General features: G+C 39.2%; 1 protein-coding gene across 1 annotated transcript in view; it reads left to right on the top strand.

The window, feature by feature from the left end:
• The window catches only part of EYA1 (EYA transcriptional coactivator and phosphatase 1), a 169644-nt gene that overhangs the window by 61879 nt on the left and 90417 nt on the right, over positions 1-17348 (top strand). The gene's annotated exons all lie outside the window — the stretch shown is intronic.

The following is a 17348-nucleotide window of genomic DNA, read 5'->3' as shown; positions in this document are numbered from 1 at the left end:
AGATATTTAGGTGGAATTATTAACTATAATTACAAACATTTGTCCACAGATGGAGTATGAAAATAAGTGATATTACCTCAAATTTAATGTTGATTATCATTAAATATTTAATGTTTTTCCAAAATCAAAAAACAACACAGTTAATAATCGAAAGCAGTGATTCCCCTGGCCCACCCTTCTCCCCCATCATGGCCTACTTAATTTCATAACTGGGCATGAGCATTTTCATACTTCTGCACCACCCTTGATAGGCCCTTCCAGATGAAAATCTCTCCACCTCTGGAAATTTTCCTACTGTGTGCTTGATACTTCTTTCCCTCCATTAGTGTTTTCTGGAACTCTTAATATTGTATATTTAACTTCCTGTATTGGTCTTTACCTGTATTTCTGATATTTTCTCTTGTATTTCTCACCTTTGTCTTATTAAAAATGTAGTGTCGGGGTTCCTGGGTGGCTCAGCTTCTGACTCTTGGTTTTGGCTCAGGTCATGATCTCACAGTTCCTGAGTTCAAGCCCCATGTTGGGCTGTAGACTGACACCTGCAGAGCCTGTTTGGGATTCTCTCTGTCCCTCCCCTGCTATTCTGTCTGTCTGTCTGTCTGTCTATCTCTCTCTCTCTCTCTCTCTCTCTCTCTCTCTCAAAAATAAGGAAAACATCTTTTAAAAATGAAAAGAATAGTGCTGTCTCCTGGGGCACCTGGGTGGCTCACTCGGTTAAGCGTCTGACTCTTGCTTTCAGATCAGGTCATGATCTCACAGTTTGTGAGTTCAAGCCCTGCATCTGGTTCTGTGCTGGCAGAGACGGAGCCTGCTTGGGATTCTCTCTCTCCATCTCTTTTCTCCTCCCCCACTTGCTCTCTCTCTCTCTCTCTCTTTTTCAAAACAAATAAGTAAACATCTTTAAAAAATGTAGTCTCTCTTTTCATGGATTATGAGGTGAGCTATGATCCTCAGTCACAGACTTTTCTTCCTTTTGCCTTTTATTCTTAGAGCCAAAGCCCACTCTTTGCTACAAGCTAGGTTCAAGTGGTCTCACACTGAAAAACACTTCTATGATGTGCTGGTTCTGGTTGGTTATCCTACACGATGAAAAAAATTTATGGAACAGGTACTAATTTCAACATTTACTATAGGTTTATCTTCCCAATATTAGCAGATGCCCCCCCCCCCACCAAAAAAAACCCAAAAACTTCAGGTTTTTAGTATTCCACCTTCTTCTTAAATGTAGGTGAGCACTATTTTGTTTTCGATTAGGAAGTTACAGCATTCCTAAACTTGTACCCTCACTAACTATGAACGCTATTTCTGCTGCACAGCTCAACTCCAAATATTTTTTATCTCTGATTATCATATTCCATTTTCCTTCACTTTTTTAAAACTAGCTTGCTATATTCTTCCCGCAATTCACACGTCTAAATACAGTATTCACAGAACCTAGTATACAGGGCTTTTCATTAGATGTAACATCTATACGATCGCTCTCAAAATAAACTGTCACGGAAGGTATTGGATTTATTGTGGAAGCTGTTGTACAATTTTCCTCTCTTCCCTCTGTTAATTTCATAGAGGCATCACGAGGAAAGATAATGGCTTGTCCCAATTTCAGAGAGATCTCCTGTTTTCCTATGAACCATCTGGGTCATGCAAACTTCGTGAGGACTAAAAGGAGCTTTGAAATCGGATAGCTATGTGAACAAGTAGAGAAACGCTTTAGGATCTGTGGAAGAATAGAATGAGAAGACAGAGTGATCTTAATTAATTCATAACATTTTGACAGTGAAGACAGCGTAAAACAAAGTAGTGAAGACTTAACTGTGTTTTTTAAATTACGGGTGACGGGCACTTGCTAAAAAATACCAATATAATTGTACAGAAAAGTTGGTCTCTGGACCATGCCGTTATTTTAAGTGAATTTTATTTGTAAAAGGGATGCCGTGTGCAAGACTGGGGAGATCACATAGGAAACAGCACAAACCTACGATTTTTTTAAGCGTCCAGACGATTTTAAGGTTAAATGATCTATTTTAGATTGTATTTGAATAAATGTTTAGTGTGTCAGGTACTCATTTCAATATTCAGTATCTTTCTGGTTACAGAATAGAAACCGATTGGACTGGGGAGAAAATAATATTTTTCTGATCTCTTCGATTCACCACCTCCCACTAAAAGACAAGTGTACAGGTTAGCCTTTCTTGTGTAGTTAGAAGTGGAAAGTTCAGTGAGTTTCCACATTAAAAAGAAATGTGGATTACTTGAGAAATTTAAGGAAGATTTAGTCTGGTGTTGGTTGGTTTGTTTACATTTGCAGTATGACTGTGGGCTCAGCCGGTTTTTTGGTGTTCATTTTCCTATTAGTCGTATATAAGATTATAGACTTGCCTGTGATGAAATGGAAGTTTTGAATGAGAAAAGTACATAAATTCATTAAAGAATTGGAAGGAATGATTTGTCACATATAATCTAATGTTTTTGTTTTGCAATCGAAATTAAAGAATAGGAAAAATAGTGTCTATTCTGTTGAAATAATTTCAGGTTCTTTTCTCTTAGTTTTAGTAGTCAATTAGGTTTAAAATCCATATTTTCTACACTGGACTCTAAGTCAGACTCTAGTTATTATCTGATCTAATGTAGAACAATTCAGTTTCCTGGAATTCTAAAGTACAGAATGAATATACGGTATATGCAGCTCTCCTCCCATACTTTGTAGTATCTGTTCTTGTATTGTTCGTGAAATTGTGATGTCATTATAAACATATAAAGATAATCTTGCAAGGATTTTTCACGCCAAATATGTAAGGACTCATTATTTGGTATTATATTTTAAGAGAGTGCAAGCTGAGGAGAGGCCGAAAGAGAGGGAGGGAGAAACCCAAGCAGGCTCCGAGCTGTCAGTGCAGAGCTCGACGCAGGGCTCGAACTCACAAACCATGAGATCACAACCTGAGCCAAAACTAAGAGTTGGGTGCTTACCGCCTGAGCCACCAAGGCATCCTGGTGTTATGTATTTTTTAAGTTATAAAGAATAGCTCTCTTTTAAGTTCATGGTATTATGCAGTATTACCTATACACATGTCACTCCTCATGAATCTTAAGTTCAAGAATTATTTTAATGTGTTTATAATTAAATACTGAAAGCTATATTATCCTTTGGATAGATCTATATAATACATTAAAAAAATGTAACTTGAACATGAAAGTTTTATCTCAAAATTTGCAATCATTTGTAATTCATTTTTTTTTTAATGTTTATTTATTTTTGAGAGACAGAGAGACAGAACATGAGCAGGGGAGGGGCAGAGAGAGAGACACACAGAATCCAAAGCAGGCTCCAGGCTCTGAGCTGTCAGCACAGAGCCCGACGCGGGGCTCAAACTCACAAACCGTGAGATCACGACCTGAGCCGAAGTCGGATGCTTAACCAACTGAGCCACCCAGGCGCCCCTGTAATTCATTTTAAAAACTAAAAGCAGTGCCTTTGTATTCATGTTTCTTTTTATTGAGATATAATTGACATTTAACATTATATTAGTTTCAGGTGCACAAAATGATGAGCTATTTGTGTGTATTGTGAAATGATCACCATGGTGAAGTCTGGTTAACATCTACCAGCATACGTGGTTGCAGATTTTTTGCTCTCGTAATGAGAACTTTTAAGATTTGCGTTTAGCAATTTTTAAATCCTTTGCATTCATTTTTAGAAACGAGTTTGTTAGTCATGTTTTGACTATCTTAATAAAATAAAAGTTACATCATCTGGAAATAGAGAAGTATTAATCCACTTTGGGAAATACACTGAGGTTTATCGGGTCATTTAGAAAAATTGTAATTTACTTGTCTCAAAAAATCGTACCTACTCTTCAACTAGTAACGCTAGCCTCCTCCTGCCCAACTGAAAGCCATCTTGATTGCTTCTAATTTTGGCAATTATAGATAACGCCACTATAAATATTTGTGCTCGGACTTTTTGTATAGACATAAGTTTTCAACTCACTTTGGTAAATACCTAGCAGTGTGACCACCGAATTATAAGAGTACCTTTAGTTTTATAAGGAACTGCCAACTTGTCTCCCAAAGTGCTGTATCATTCTGTGATCCAACAAGCAATGAATGAGAGTCCTGTTTCTCCACAACCTCGTCAGCATTGGTAGTGTCAGTGTTTCAGACTTTGGCCATTCTAATAGGTGTGTAGCAGTGTGTAGTTGCTTTAATTTGCATTTCCCTGATGAAATACGATGTTGAGTATGTTTTCGTATCCTCATTTGCTCTGTACGTCTTCTTTGGTAAGGTGCCTGTTCAGATCTTTTGCCCACCTTTTAATCAGGTTGTTTTCTTACTGAGTTTTCAGAGTTCTTATCTACTTTGGATAGAAGTCCTTTATCAGATAAGGTTTGCAAGTGCTTTCGCCCAGTCTGCGGCTTGTCTTTTTTGTCTCTTAACAGTGTCTTTCAAAGACACATCGAAAGATGTCTTTTGATTAGGATGAAGTCCATCTGAGCAGTTTTTCTTCCATGGAACGTGCTTTCGGTTTTGTATCTAAAAACTCATTGTGAAGCCCAAGGTCACCTAGGTTTTCTCCCATGTAGTGACCTAGAAGTTTCACAGTTTTGCTATTTAGATTTAGGTCTCTGACCCATGTTGAGCTAATTTTTGTGATAAGTATAAGTCAGTGTCTAGGTTCCTTTTTTTTTTTTTTTTTTTTTGGCATGTGGATGGCCCTGTTTTTGCACTGTTTGCCGAAAAACCTATCTTTTGCCACGTTGAATTACCTTTACTGCTTTGTCAAAGATCAGTTGACTGTGTTTGTGTGGGTCTATTTCTGGGCTTTCTGTTGTCTTTCATTGATCTGTTTGTCTTTTCTTTTTCCAACGCCACATCGTCTTGATTATTATAACTTTGTAGAATAAGTCTTTAAGTATCACTCCTCTGTGTTCTTCAATATCGTGTTGACTGTTCTGGGCCTTTTGCCTTTCCACATAAACTTTAGAGTGAGCTTGTCAGTATCCACCAAGTAACCTCGTCAGATTTTGTTCAGAATTGCATTGAATCCTAAAGATCAAGGTGGGAAAAACTGAAAGTATTGACTCTTGACAATATTGAATCTTCCTGTCCATGTACTTGGAATATCTCTCCATTAGTTTACCTTTTTAGTTTTTTTCATCAGGGTTATGGAGTTTTCCTCATATATATCTTATACATGTTTCTTAGATTTATATTTTTTTGGTACTAATTAAATCACATTATATTTTTAATTCAAATTCCAATTTCTCATTGCTGGTATCTAGGAAAGCAATTCATGTTTGTATGTGATCCTTGGATCCTAAAACTTCACTATAATCATTTATTAGTTCTAGGAGTTTTTCTGTTGATTCTTTGGTATTTTTTTTTTAATTTTTTTTTTTTAACATTTATTTATTTTTGAGACACAGAGAGACAGAGCATGAACAGGGGAGGGTCAGAGAGAGGGAGACACAGAATCTGAAACAGGCTCCAGGCTCTGAGCTGTCAGCACAGAGCCCGACGCGGGGCTTGAACTCACAGCCCTCATGGACCGCGAGATCATGACCTGAGCTGAAGTTGGCCGCTTAACTGACTGAGCCACCCAGGTGCCCCGATTCTTTGGTATTTTTGAAGAAAATTTTTTAATGTTTATTTTTAAGAGAGAGTGTGAGAGTAGGGGAGGGGCAGAGAGAGAGAGAGAGAGCCGGTGGGGGGGGGGGGGTTGGCACAGAATCTGAAGCAGGCTCCAGGCTCTGAGCTGTCAGCACAGAGCCCGACACGAGGCTCAAACCCATGAACTATGAGATCATGACCTGAGCTGAAGTTGGACACTTAACCAACTGAGCCACCCAGGCACCACATTGGTTGGTATTTTTTTATACAGTTATGTCATTTGTGAACAAAGGCAGATTTATGTCTTCCTACTCTGAATATCATTTGTTTCCTTTTCTTATCTTATTGCATTAGCCAGGACTTTCAGTACAGTGTTGAACAGGAGTGGTGAGGAGGCGTACTTGTCTTTTTCCCCGATCTCAGGGAACAAAAGCTTCTGGTTTCTCACCATTAAGTGTGATATTAGTTGTATGTTCTTTGTAGGTATTTTTTTGTTATCAACTTGAGGAAGTTTTCCCCTGACCCTGGTTGGCTGAGAGTTTGTATCCTGAATGGGTGTTGGATTGTGTCCAGTGCTTTTTCTGCATCTGTTGATATGATCATATGATTTGTCTTCCTTAGCCTGTTGATGTGATGAATTACATTAATTTATTTTCGAGTGTTGCACCAGATTTTCCTACCTGGAATAAGTCCCACTTGGTCATGGTGTATAAATCTTTTAATACATTGTTGGATTCAGTTTTGCTAATACTTTAAGAATCTTTGCATCTCTGTTCATGAGATCTATTGGTCTGTGGTTTTCATTTCTTATAATGTCTTTGTCTGGTTTTGGTATTAGGATAATAGTGACCTCATAGACTAGGAAATGTTTTCTCTGCTACTATTTTCTGAAACAGATTGAAAAGAATCGGTACCATTTAGTTCCTAAATATTTTGTATAATTCACCAGTGAATCAATCTAGGCCTAGTGCTTTCTGTTTTGGAAGGTTAATTATTGATTCAATTTCTTTAATAGATATACACCTGTTCAGATTATCAATTTCTTCCTGTGTGTGTTTTAGTAGATTATTTTTCAAGGAATGATTCATATCATCTAGGTTATATAATGGGTGGGCTTAGAGTTATTCATAATATTCCTTTATTAGTCATGTAATGTCCCTGGGATTGTTAGTGATGGCCTTTTTCATTTCTGACACTAATGTTTGTGTCTTTTTTTGCTTTTGTTATCCTAGCTAGAGATAAATTTTATTGACCTTTCAAAGAGCCAACTTTCAAAAAAAAAAAAAAGAGCCAACTTTCTGTTTCATTGATTTTTCTTTATTGTTTTCCTGTTTTCAATTTCATTGACTTCTCTGATATTTTAGTATTTCTTCTGCTTTCTTTTGATTTAACTTGGTCTTATTTTTCTACTTTCCTAAGGGTTGAAGTTTAGAATGTTGATTTTAAATGTTTCGTATCTTTTAATAAATTCAGTAAGTGTTGTAAAATTCTAAGTATTACTTGTGTTGCATCCCACAAAAGTTGATGTTTTTATTTCTTTGTATTTAGCTCAAAATATTTTTATTTTCATTATCAAAACCCTCCTTTTTATTTTTTTAAGTTTTTTTTAATGTTTATTTAGAGAGAAAGGGAGAGGGAGAGAAAGCATGCGAGCAGGGGAGGAGCAGAGAGAGAGAGAGAGAGAGAGAGAGAGAGAGAGAGAGAGAGAGAGAGAGAGAGAGAGAGAGAGAGAGAATGAATATCCCAAGCAGGCTTTATATGCCCAGTGTGGAACCCCATGTGTGACCTGAGCCTAAATCAAGTCAGATGTTCAACCAACTGAGCCACCCAGGCACCCCAAAACCTCCCTTTTAAAGAGGTGTATACTTATAAACATTTTATTTGAGAAAAATTTTAGAGATTTGATGATGTGCAGTATGTATCATTCTTAACAGTTGTCCAATTTTTCACATCTTCCCAATTAAATGGCTTCCTGTTGTTAGAGGATGTGTTCGGTTTCTGAAGAATACTTCGTGGTAAATGCAGATTCCACTACCTCTAAGAGAAAATTTTGATTAGAGTCAAGTCTTTTTTTTTCTTACTGAAATCTAAGACTGTAAGCCAATATCGCAGTTAAATCTGTGGTTACTTTAAATTTTAAATGATGGATTTCATTTAAAATTTTTTTTTAAAAACAATTCTTTATGAAGTCAGTGGTTTTCTTTTAGGTTCAAAAACACACAGAGATAAGGAAAAAAAGAAAAGACCATTTTGGGATGTTTTCCTTTTGTGATAATAGCCGAACTTACATATTATCATCTCTTAGCCACTGACATCGAAGACTGTTATTTTCTCACATTAAACACTAAAATGTTAAGGCATATTATTATCAATATAACCAAAATACATTTCTTCAAATAAGCGATAGAAATGATTTAACTACCACTTGAGAGGAATTGTCCTGAAGGAATATTTTAAATTGACTTTCTTCGAAGAGTACTTAAGCCATTCTTTTAAAAATGTTTTTATCAGGGGCGCCTGGGTGGCTCAGTCGGTAAAGTGTCTGACTTCGGCTCAGGTCATGATCTCGCGGTCCGTGAGTTCAAGCCCCGCATCGGGCTCTGTGCTGACAGCTCAGAGCCTGGAGCCTGTTTCGGATTCTGTGTCTCCCTCTCTCTCTGACCCTCCCCTGTTCATGCTCTGACTCTCTCTGTCTCAAAAATAAATGTTAAAAAAAATTAAAAAAAAAAAAATGTTTTTATCATATGACCCCTATATGTGTAATCAAAATATGAACTCATTCGTAATTCACTTACTGTGCTGTACTTAAACAATGTGTCTTGATCACATGTTTTTGTCCAAAATCTCTTAGAACATCTTAGGATAATTATGACAGTTACCATAATAATAACACATAGTAAAATGTAATTGTTTTTAGAGGCTTACGTGTAATCTTATAACCACCCCCCCCCATGAGGTGTAGTTACTATTTGGCCCATTTTACAGATGAGGAAAATGAGGCACATAGCTCTTAAATACTCGATAAATATGAAGTATTAAGTTAATCAAGAATTTTGAGGCCAAATTCTTGTGAAAGGAAAAGTTACCTACATCATTGTATTTTTGAAGTAATACAAAGCCATGAGAGAGAAAAGAGTAAATGGTGACTAAAACATTTCAGGTTAACGCTAAATAAAGCTAGTCATTGTTCATTAGGAATGAGTTTTAGTAGGGATGCTACAGAAAAGTCCATTTTTCAAAGTGTTTCTTCATTTGAATTCTTACCAACAAGGTAGACGTTGCCATTTACCTTTCCATGCTCTGACTGCGTGCAATTTACTGGTTAAGGTGATGTACGGGAATCTGGCCAATATTAAATTTCAAGTGACACAGGAAAAATCAGTATAAGAGGGAATTCAATATGCATGGGAAACCATTTGTTCCCTCTGCTTCTTTGATCCTTGCCAAGGCACACGAAAGTAGAGCAAAGCGCCTGAAAACCGGGAACATTCTTGTGCAAAGTAGCAGAGGAACTCTGAGCTCTCCCAGGAATTCAGTGTGACAGGATGGAAAACTAAGCTGCCGGCCTGTCTTCCTTCTAAATGCAGGAAATTTGGGCCACGTCTGTACTACCTAATGTGTCTACATCTGTTCACTGTGGAAATGATCCTGACGTTTGCAACAGCATGCATCTCGGCCGCTACGTTTTACCGAGCGAGCGATTTTGAAAACCTTTAGGCCGTACTAGCTCATTTTCACTGATGATGCCTTGTGGACTTTGGAGAAGTTTGCAGTTTGTTCAGCTCAAAAATAAACTATGTCAGTGAAACAGTTTTAACTAGCATTCTGGAAACATTTGTCGGCAAAACAAATATTTGTGTCTAAAATAGGCCATTAAGATGTGAGAAAACAAAACAGATGTTTGTTTGGGGTTGTTGGGTTTGTTTAGCTTGATGGGATTGGTTTTCTTTCTCCACCCCCCCCACCCCCCCACCCCCCACCCCAGAGGAGATACAGTGTTAACCTTAATGAGATTATAAAATTCTTGAAAGTAAAGTTCACTTTTTGTTTTATATTGTCAGGCATGTCTTAAAAATGAGTTGCCTTATTTTTGAATTTTGGACTGTGTTTCCAAGAAGTAAAAAATTCAGTGTTTTAGAATTTTCCCGTTTTGTGCCTCATTACTGGTTTGACTAATTTTTTCAGTTCGTTGTCTGGAAGTCAGGATGCTTGTGAAGAGTCCATTTTAATATGCATGAATTCAAATATGCAATTCTTTGTTATATTTATACTTAACATGTGATTTCTATATAAATACTCAAAACAAGAAAGCATATATTACTGAGCTATCTAAATTAGTTTACCGTCCCTCCCAAACATTTATTACTTTGTCCTCGTCTGTAGCTAATTGATTCATTGTTTCTGTAAAGCATTAAGCGTCCTATGGGACCAACACAAATCAACGTAGTAAGTTCCCTCATTTAAGATGGAGGACGTAAGTATTTACTGATAAGAATTTTTTAATTGAAGAGGGTTGAGAAAAGAACTTACCATCCCTCCACCTCACATAATTTGGATCGAAAGGTTTGATGGATACGTTTTGGATTAACTTTTATTTATTTTCGGGGGTGTGTGTCAGTTTATTTTATTTATTTTTATCGAAATACAATACACAGTGTTATGCGAGTTGCAGGTGTACAATGTAGCAAATTGACAAGTTTGTACGATAGGCTGTGCTCACCACAAGTGTAGACACCGTCTGTCACCATACCACTGATTATACTCCCTATGCTGCGCCTTTCGTCCCCATGGTTTATTTGGATTAATTTTAAATAAAGGTAGGATGGATGGATGGATTAACGGTTGCCAATTTTAGTCCTAGTTCGCCAGCCAAATAAGTTTGATGAATGTTTTAAATTTACTGAATAAGAACATTTGAGCATGGGAAAAAATTATAAAAATATAGAGGGGTTTACAGAGAAGAGTAAAACCCCCTTCATCTGCAGTAGCCAATTTCTTTCAGCTGAGTTTCTTGTGTATCTTTCCCGAGATATATGTTGTTTATATGAACCTATACAAAGCACTTGCCCCGGGACACTTTTTTCCCCCCACCTTCAAGTATGTATACTTTCTATTTTTTTTTCTTAAAGATAATAGAATACTGTACACACTGTTGTATATCCTACTTTTTTTCACTAGATACACGTACAGAGAAAAATTTACTAGGTATTTTCGATGTGGATTTTATATACAAGTATAAAAATAGCTGATTCTTTTGAGCACTCGCTCTGTGCGAGACACCATTCTAAGCACTGTTCACGCATGATCTTAGTTCATTCCCATTCAGCTGCGTGCGATAGGCAGTGGTCTTATTATCCCCATTTTACAGAGAGAGAAGCTAAGGAGAGGTCAGTGACAACATGGGGATTTAACTCCAGAAGCTTGACTACAAACATGAATTCTTAATTAGGCAAGCCTGCTGCTTCTAGGAAGCTCAGTGTTTGAAGTTTTAAACAAGCAAAATAATGTAAACAAAGAGAGGCAGTAGCGATCGGGTGTTCAGTTTCTTAAGTTATTCCAAGAACTCAGCAAAGGCATGTATTAGCAGGTATTCAGCTAAATATATGTTAAATAGTTGAATGAGCTCTATTTGCTCGTAAAATTGTGCAGGCCTGAAATTATAAGGAAGTAAGTATATAGTATATTTAAGGTTATCTTATAATTATCTTGTAGTTCAGTATTTCCTGAATTAGAGGATCAGTCCAAGATCAATATCTTAGATAATCCAACAACGAGTAGGACACTTTTCCACTTTCCTGAATTTGCTGTGTCCCCCCTCCCTCCTTATCCTACTTAATAATGACCTGTCATGGAATTGTGTAGGGAACAATTTTTCACAGCCTCTCTACCACCCCCTACCCTTCTCTGAGGACCTGGTTTTCTACATTGCCAACTTCTCTGTTCCTTTCTTTTTTATTTTTCCATTCGCACCTCATGGTTGATGAGCACTAAGAGTAGGGGTGATGATACTCTCGTCTCAAGGAAAAAGAAGCCATCGAATTTAAAGTGTACGTGGGCATCTTAATCTAGTACAGTCACCTTCTAAAACTTTTGAAAATACTGATACCTCTTCATAAAATGGAAAGTGCATTTTCTTCAGCACCATTGGTTCTGACAGATTTTACTGTTGTTCAGTTTTATGTAATCGCTGCTGTTTGAGTACAATTTTCTAATACTTTACATTGTATGTGTGCAGTATTCACCTGGATTATTGATTGATTTGATGGTCATGGGTTGGTTTAGAAATCATGCCCGCCATTGTTTCTATGGAAAATAGCTTCTGAGTTTCAAGCAGCCGATTTGAAAATATGTGGAATAGCGTGGATTTGTAAATTGACGACTCTCTCACATCTACAGGTCTACTTGTGCAATTTTAGCGTGAAGCCATTGGGCAATAGGAATTTTAAAGTTAGAAGGGACCTTATAGGTTCTTTTGCTGATGAAGACCTTCACTTTACTGATTATGAATAACGAATCCAGAAATACTACATCTTTTCAAAGCATCTTGGCCTGTCATTCTCAACATCTCTTGGTGGCGGCCTTGGGAGAAAGCATGACGTAGTCTGGCCTTTCCCACACTGCTCTAGGCCACACTACTGTGTACGAAAGATGGGACAGAGATCCTCTAATGAGTTTCAAAGCAGGAGAAGTTAGGGGGACAAACTGTTAGCTTTAAAGTTAGCAGGGTTCCTGTACCTTAGGTCTTTTCTGATCCTTTGGTGCAGTCATAGGCAGTGAGAATTGAATCTAGTGTATAGTATTTCTCAGGCAGACTTGGCTGGGACCCCCCTTCCCCCACCCTGGCAGGGAATTTCTATGAACTTGGGCACCACACTCCCTCAGAATATAATTAAGAAAAAGGAGTGGTCGCTAAGGATTTGGAGTTGGGCTAACCTGGGTTTGAATCCTGGTTCTCTTATTTATTCTGGGCCGTCACTTAGCGCTTCAATGTGTCCATTGTCTATGAAATGAGGATAATACCGCTCGTGGTCTATGGGATGAATGTGAGGACGCCATTATGTAAGTGGCCAGCAAAGTGACACCTACTAGGCCCTCAAGTGTTCACTTCTTCCGTGCATGCCTTTAGCAGGTATTCATAAATGCTGGTTGTGTGCCAGGTGCTGTGCTTGGCCCAGGGGATATAGAGGAGACGAGAAGGGCAAGGTCCCTGACGGTAGGAAGCCAGTGTGTTTGCTTCCCTCTTGAAGATTATTACTGTGGTGCGCTGTGCATTGTGGTTGTTTCAGACACCGAAGCCCCCACAGTGTGGTTCACCAGTTTCCTTCACATGGTATCCATGACTGGGAGAGGTTTAAACCAGAGGTTGAAATGTGTGAGGATGGATGATAGAAGTTTCTATGAGGTTGTCTATGAGGAGGTAATGGCTGTTCTCCAGGGATGATAAAGCTCTCTTAATGTAGTTACTAGACCTTGCTGAGGAATTCATTTACCTGGGAGACCTCAGTCAGTGGTTGTGTGAAAAAGAATTAATGGTTATGGAATATAGATAGAGAAGTCGAAGCAATTCTCTAGTATGAATTCAGTGAACATTTGTTAATCTCTGACTTCTGATTAACCCTGTAGCACTAGTCAACAAGTCTACTTGCATTTAGTTTATTTTACACAAGTTTTTATGGGAGAGTTCTGATACCTTAAAGTTATGAAGATTCCTTTAAGTCTTCTCCTCTTTGGTAAGGTGGAATATTCACTGAGAATATAATATAATACAGTTTATTCAAGATCTTGCTGAGGTTTTTGGTTTTGTTTGTGTATTTGGCCAGGACAGAGACAACTCCCACTTAAAAAATCTCCCAGTACGAAATGATTATAGTCGTACTCTATGGCATGTAACTTTGAAGGCTTCGTCCGTCTACGAGAATCCCAAGCAGCTTTTTGAGGACTATCGCGAGCCTTCCCTCAGGGCTGTGTCCTTCCACATGGGCATCTTCCCTGGTTAGGTCCCTTAATTTTCATAAGACAATATCCTTTCCATTCTCAGCACAGGTAACTTGGTAAAGCATATGGGTCTCCACCTAACCAAGCAACCAATAATAACTCCACACCAAGTAATTTATTAGTATAACCTTTTACCTCATTGCTTTTTTTCTTTTGAAATTTTTAATGTTTATTCATTTTTGAGAGAAAGACAGGGCGTGAGCAGGGGCGGGGCAGAATCTGAAACAGGCTCCGGGCTCTGAGCTGTCAGCAGAGAGCCCGACGTGGGGCTCGAACTCTCAGACTGCAAGATCATGACCTGAGCCAAAGTCGGACACTTTACTAACCGAGCCACCCAGGTACCGCTTACCTCATTGCTTCGTAACACTCACGGCTCACTCGCTTCTGTCAGCTACCAGAAGGGCACATAATGGCCTCATTCTTCTAGATGTTTTAAACTTTATCCTTAAAATAAGCAAAGTGCCCCACCTCAGTGCTCTGCAATCTGAAGTACTGAGTTAGCCACTGGAGTCCACTGTGGTCAGCCTGAGAAGTGAGAATCCTATGAAACCTGCTGTTCTATATATCATGAGGGTATGTTCCCGGCATCATACAACATCCCCTCAGTGAGCAGTCCTGTGAGGCATCTCTGTCTCGTCTCTGTGCTAGAAACACCTGTGTTTCCGTAGAAAAATTGATGTCTCGTTATACGCACCCTACAAGTATACAACTATTCGTGCCCTTGACGGTAGACCTTAGGGCAAGCCGACCTCCGCTGACCACTGTCTCTCCTGGCTTTCTTTTACCTTTCCCGCTTTAATGTTTTTTCTAATGTACTTGTTAATTTTTTAATTGCTATGTAGTTATTGTGTGCATTTTTGGTGGGTTATCTTAAACCCATTTTAAAGAAAGGTAAGATACAGGGGCGCCTGGGTGGCGCAGTCGGCTAAGCGTCCGACTTCAGCCAGGTCACGATCTCGCGGTCCGTGAGTTCGAGCCCCGCGTCAGGCTCTGGGCTGATGGCTCAGAGCCTGGAGCCTGTTTCCGATTCTGTGTCTCCCTCTCTCTCTGCCCCTCCCCCGTTCATGCTCTGTCTCTCTCTGTCCCAAAAATAAATAAAAAACGTTGAAAAAAAAATTAAAAAAAAAAAAAAAGAAAGGTAAGATACAAATTATCCAGAAAACACAACTAAAAACTCAAATGTTTTATTCAAGAAGACTAGGAGCCAGAAAGTAGATTCACGGCCTCCATTCCATATTCAGGAAGCAATTATTTTCCAAACTTTACATTATAACCACCGTCGTGAAAGTCACTATTTTGGTTAATATGTGCGCAAAAACCTCTTCAAGATTCTCATAATTACAGCCTCCCAAGAGCACACACCTGCCCATCTTTCCTTCTTTTTGCTTGAAGACCCAAACTACCGTGTCTAATAGGCTTGTTATTTGTTTCAATCCAGCTAATTTATGTAAAAAAGCACATTGCCAATTGTAAAATGCCTCCCAAATGTAAGAATGCATTTTTCTCTACCACTGACAGTGTTTGCAACTTCTGCAGTTTGTTTTATTTTCCATCCCCGATGACATTTTGAATGTTCTCCCTGTAAGAATTCTAAGACTGTTCTTTCTGTGGAGTCTCTTTCCTTTCCAGTTTCCCATTTCACGTTTTCCCTAAAGTGTCTGTTTCAGTACATTTGTTCATCTAATTACCTCCCTTGACTCACTTTTAATATTGATAAAGGTTATTGAGGAAGCATGTTTCTCTGGAGACTTGTTTCTTAATCTTGCTATTAAATTTCATTGCACTGTTCCCTCATTGAAGGAAAGGCAGAAATCATGGTTTCTTCTCCTTTCAAATGTGAATGACAGTTTGACGATGTTCTTCAACATGCCATTACCTATTCAGTGAGCACCTGTTAGTTACAAAATTATCTTAGGTTCTGCAGGGATCTAGAAAGCAAGAGGGTTATTCAGTGTCCTCGCGGAGCATTTTTCTGAAGAGCCAAACCTAATAAACAAGAAGCAACAAAGCGCTCTGAAAGAATAGAGGAACAGAGATTCCCTATATAAGGTGTTTGGAGAAAAAACTAACAACGGAGATGAAATTTATCCTCAGCATGTAAAGATGTAAATGAGGGAGGCCAGAGGGCTGTACCCCTTTAAGTGGGCTCAATGGTGGTATCATTTCCATCAGAAGAAACGTACACTATGCATAAATTTCACTGAAGAATGAAAGCATTTTTGAGCTGAAAGATCACCTTGTGGTCATCTTTATGAGTAAGATAGATGACTTAGAACAATTCACTTCCCGCCACCACAGTAACATGTTTATATGAAATGCTTTAGTATGCATTATCTTAAAAACAAACAAACAAACAAAAAAGTGTATTTTGAGAGAGAGAGAGAGCGTGCACGGGTGGGGGAGGGAGGGAGAGAGAATCCCAAGCAGGCTCCATGCTGACAGAGCGGAGCCCCATGAACTGTGAGATTCTGACCTGAGCGAAAATCAAGAGGGGGACACTTAACTGACTGAGCCACCCAGGCGGCCCAGCATGCATTCTCTTATAGAATCTTCACAATGGTCCTGTCCTCCTTTTCCCATTGAGGAAATCCAAGTACAGGTAATGTCAGGATAACAAATGGATAATAAAAAGTCTGTGCCCTCAAGGAGTTTATGTATATTATTTATATCAGCACACAGGCCACCAGTGAATATAAAATGCATCTGGTAGTCAGAGTGCCTGGAAGGACGAATTGGTTTGTAAAATAAGTAGAGTTAGGGCAGATAAACTATTTCAGAAGAGTGGTCTGGCAGGGTAACATCTTAGCAGAGACCCGAAATTACCGAGTAGAGAGCCACCTCCAAATCCAGGGGAAGAAGGTTCTGGGAGAGGAAACGGCAGTTCCCCAGGCCTGGAGGGGGGACCGTGCTCGGTGGATGGAAGCAGCAGCAGGAAGCCAGTGTTATTGGAGCACTTGGTGGAGGGGAGAGGAGTGGGAGGGGGTGAGGGCGGGGAGGGAAGAAGCCAGATCATAGCAGGCACGTGGGCATGTGGAGGACTTTGGATTTTTGTTTTGTTTTGAATGAGGCGAGAAGTGTTTAAGCAGAAAAGTGACATGACGTCATTACGTTTAAAAAGAATCTGCCTGGTTGTTGGACCAAGAATGAGCTATAGCAAGATAAGAAGGGGCACAGCAGGCAAGCAGGAGATGGTTCCAGTGGCCCAGGGAGAGGTAACTGGGCCGGGCGCCAGGGGTGGAGGGTAGCTAGGGGTAGAGAGACTGGCAAGTAGAGCTCTCAGGATTTGTCAACAGATTGAACGTGAAGAGTAAGAAGAGCGGAATCATGGGTAACGCCATGGTGTTTGGCCCTAACAGCTAGAAAAGTGCATTTTCCATTTATTAATACGGGGCATTAATGTGGCAGGAAGAGAAGCTATTGTTGGAGACATCAGGATTCCTGTTTAGCATATGTTAAGTTTGTGGCACCTGTTAAAATTCCAAGGGGAAAAGGCAAGTGAGTTGTTAGAGAAGTAAGTCTGATGTTCATGGGATAATTGAGGGCCTAAATTTGTGAGTCTTCACAAATGCCATTGAAAAACCTTATGTGCCTGGATGCGTTTGGCCAGGGTGGCGAGCATAAATACAGGAAGGGAGAGAGCCAAGCACGGAGCCTGGCCTTGCCACCAAGAATGGGGCCTCCCAGAGGCCAACGGAAGCAAGCGTTGCAGACAGAAGGAGTGATGGGCTGTGTGCCAGGCTGGT

The sequence above is a fragment of the Panthera tigris genome, chromosome F2 (genome assembly GCF_018350195.1).
Source record: "Panthera tigris isolate Pti1 chromosome F2, P.tigris_Pti1_mat1.1, whole genome shotgun sequence".
Classification (NCBI taxonomy): domain Eukaryota; kingdom Metazoa; phylum Chordata; class Mammalia; order Carnivora; family Felidae; genus Panthera; species Panthera tigris.
The sequence above is the reverse complement of the archived record's forward strand: the minus strand, read 5'-3'. Positions and strand labels throughout refer to the sequence as shown.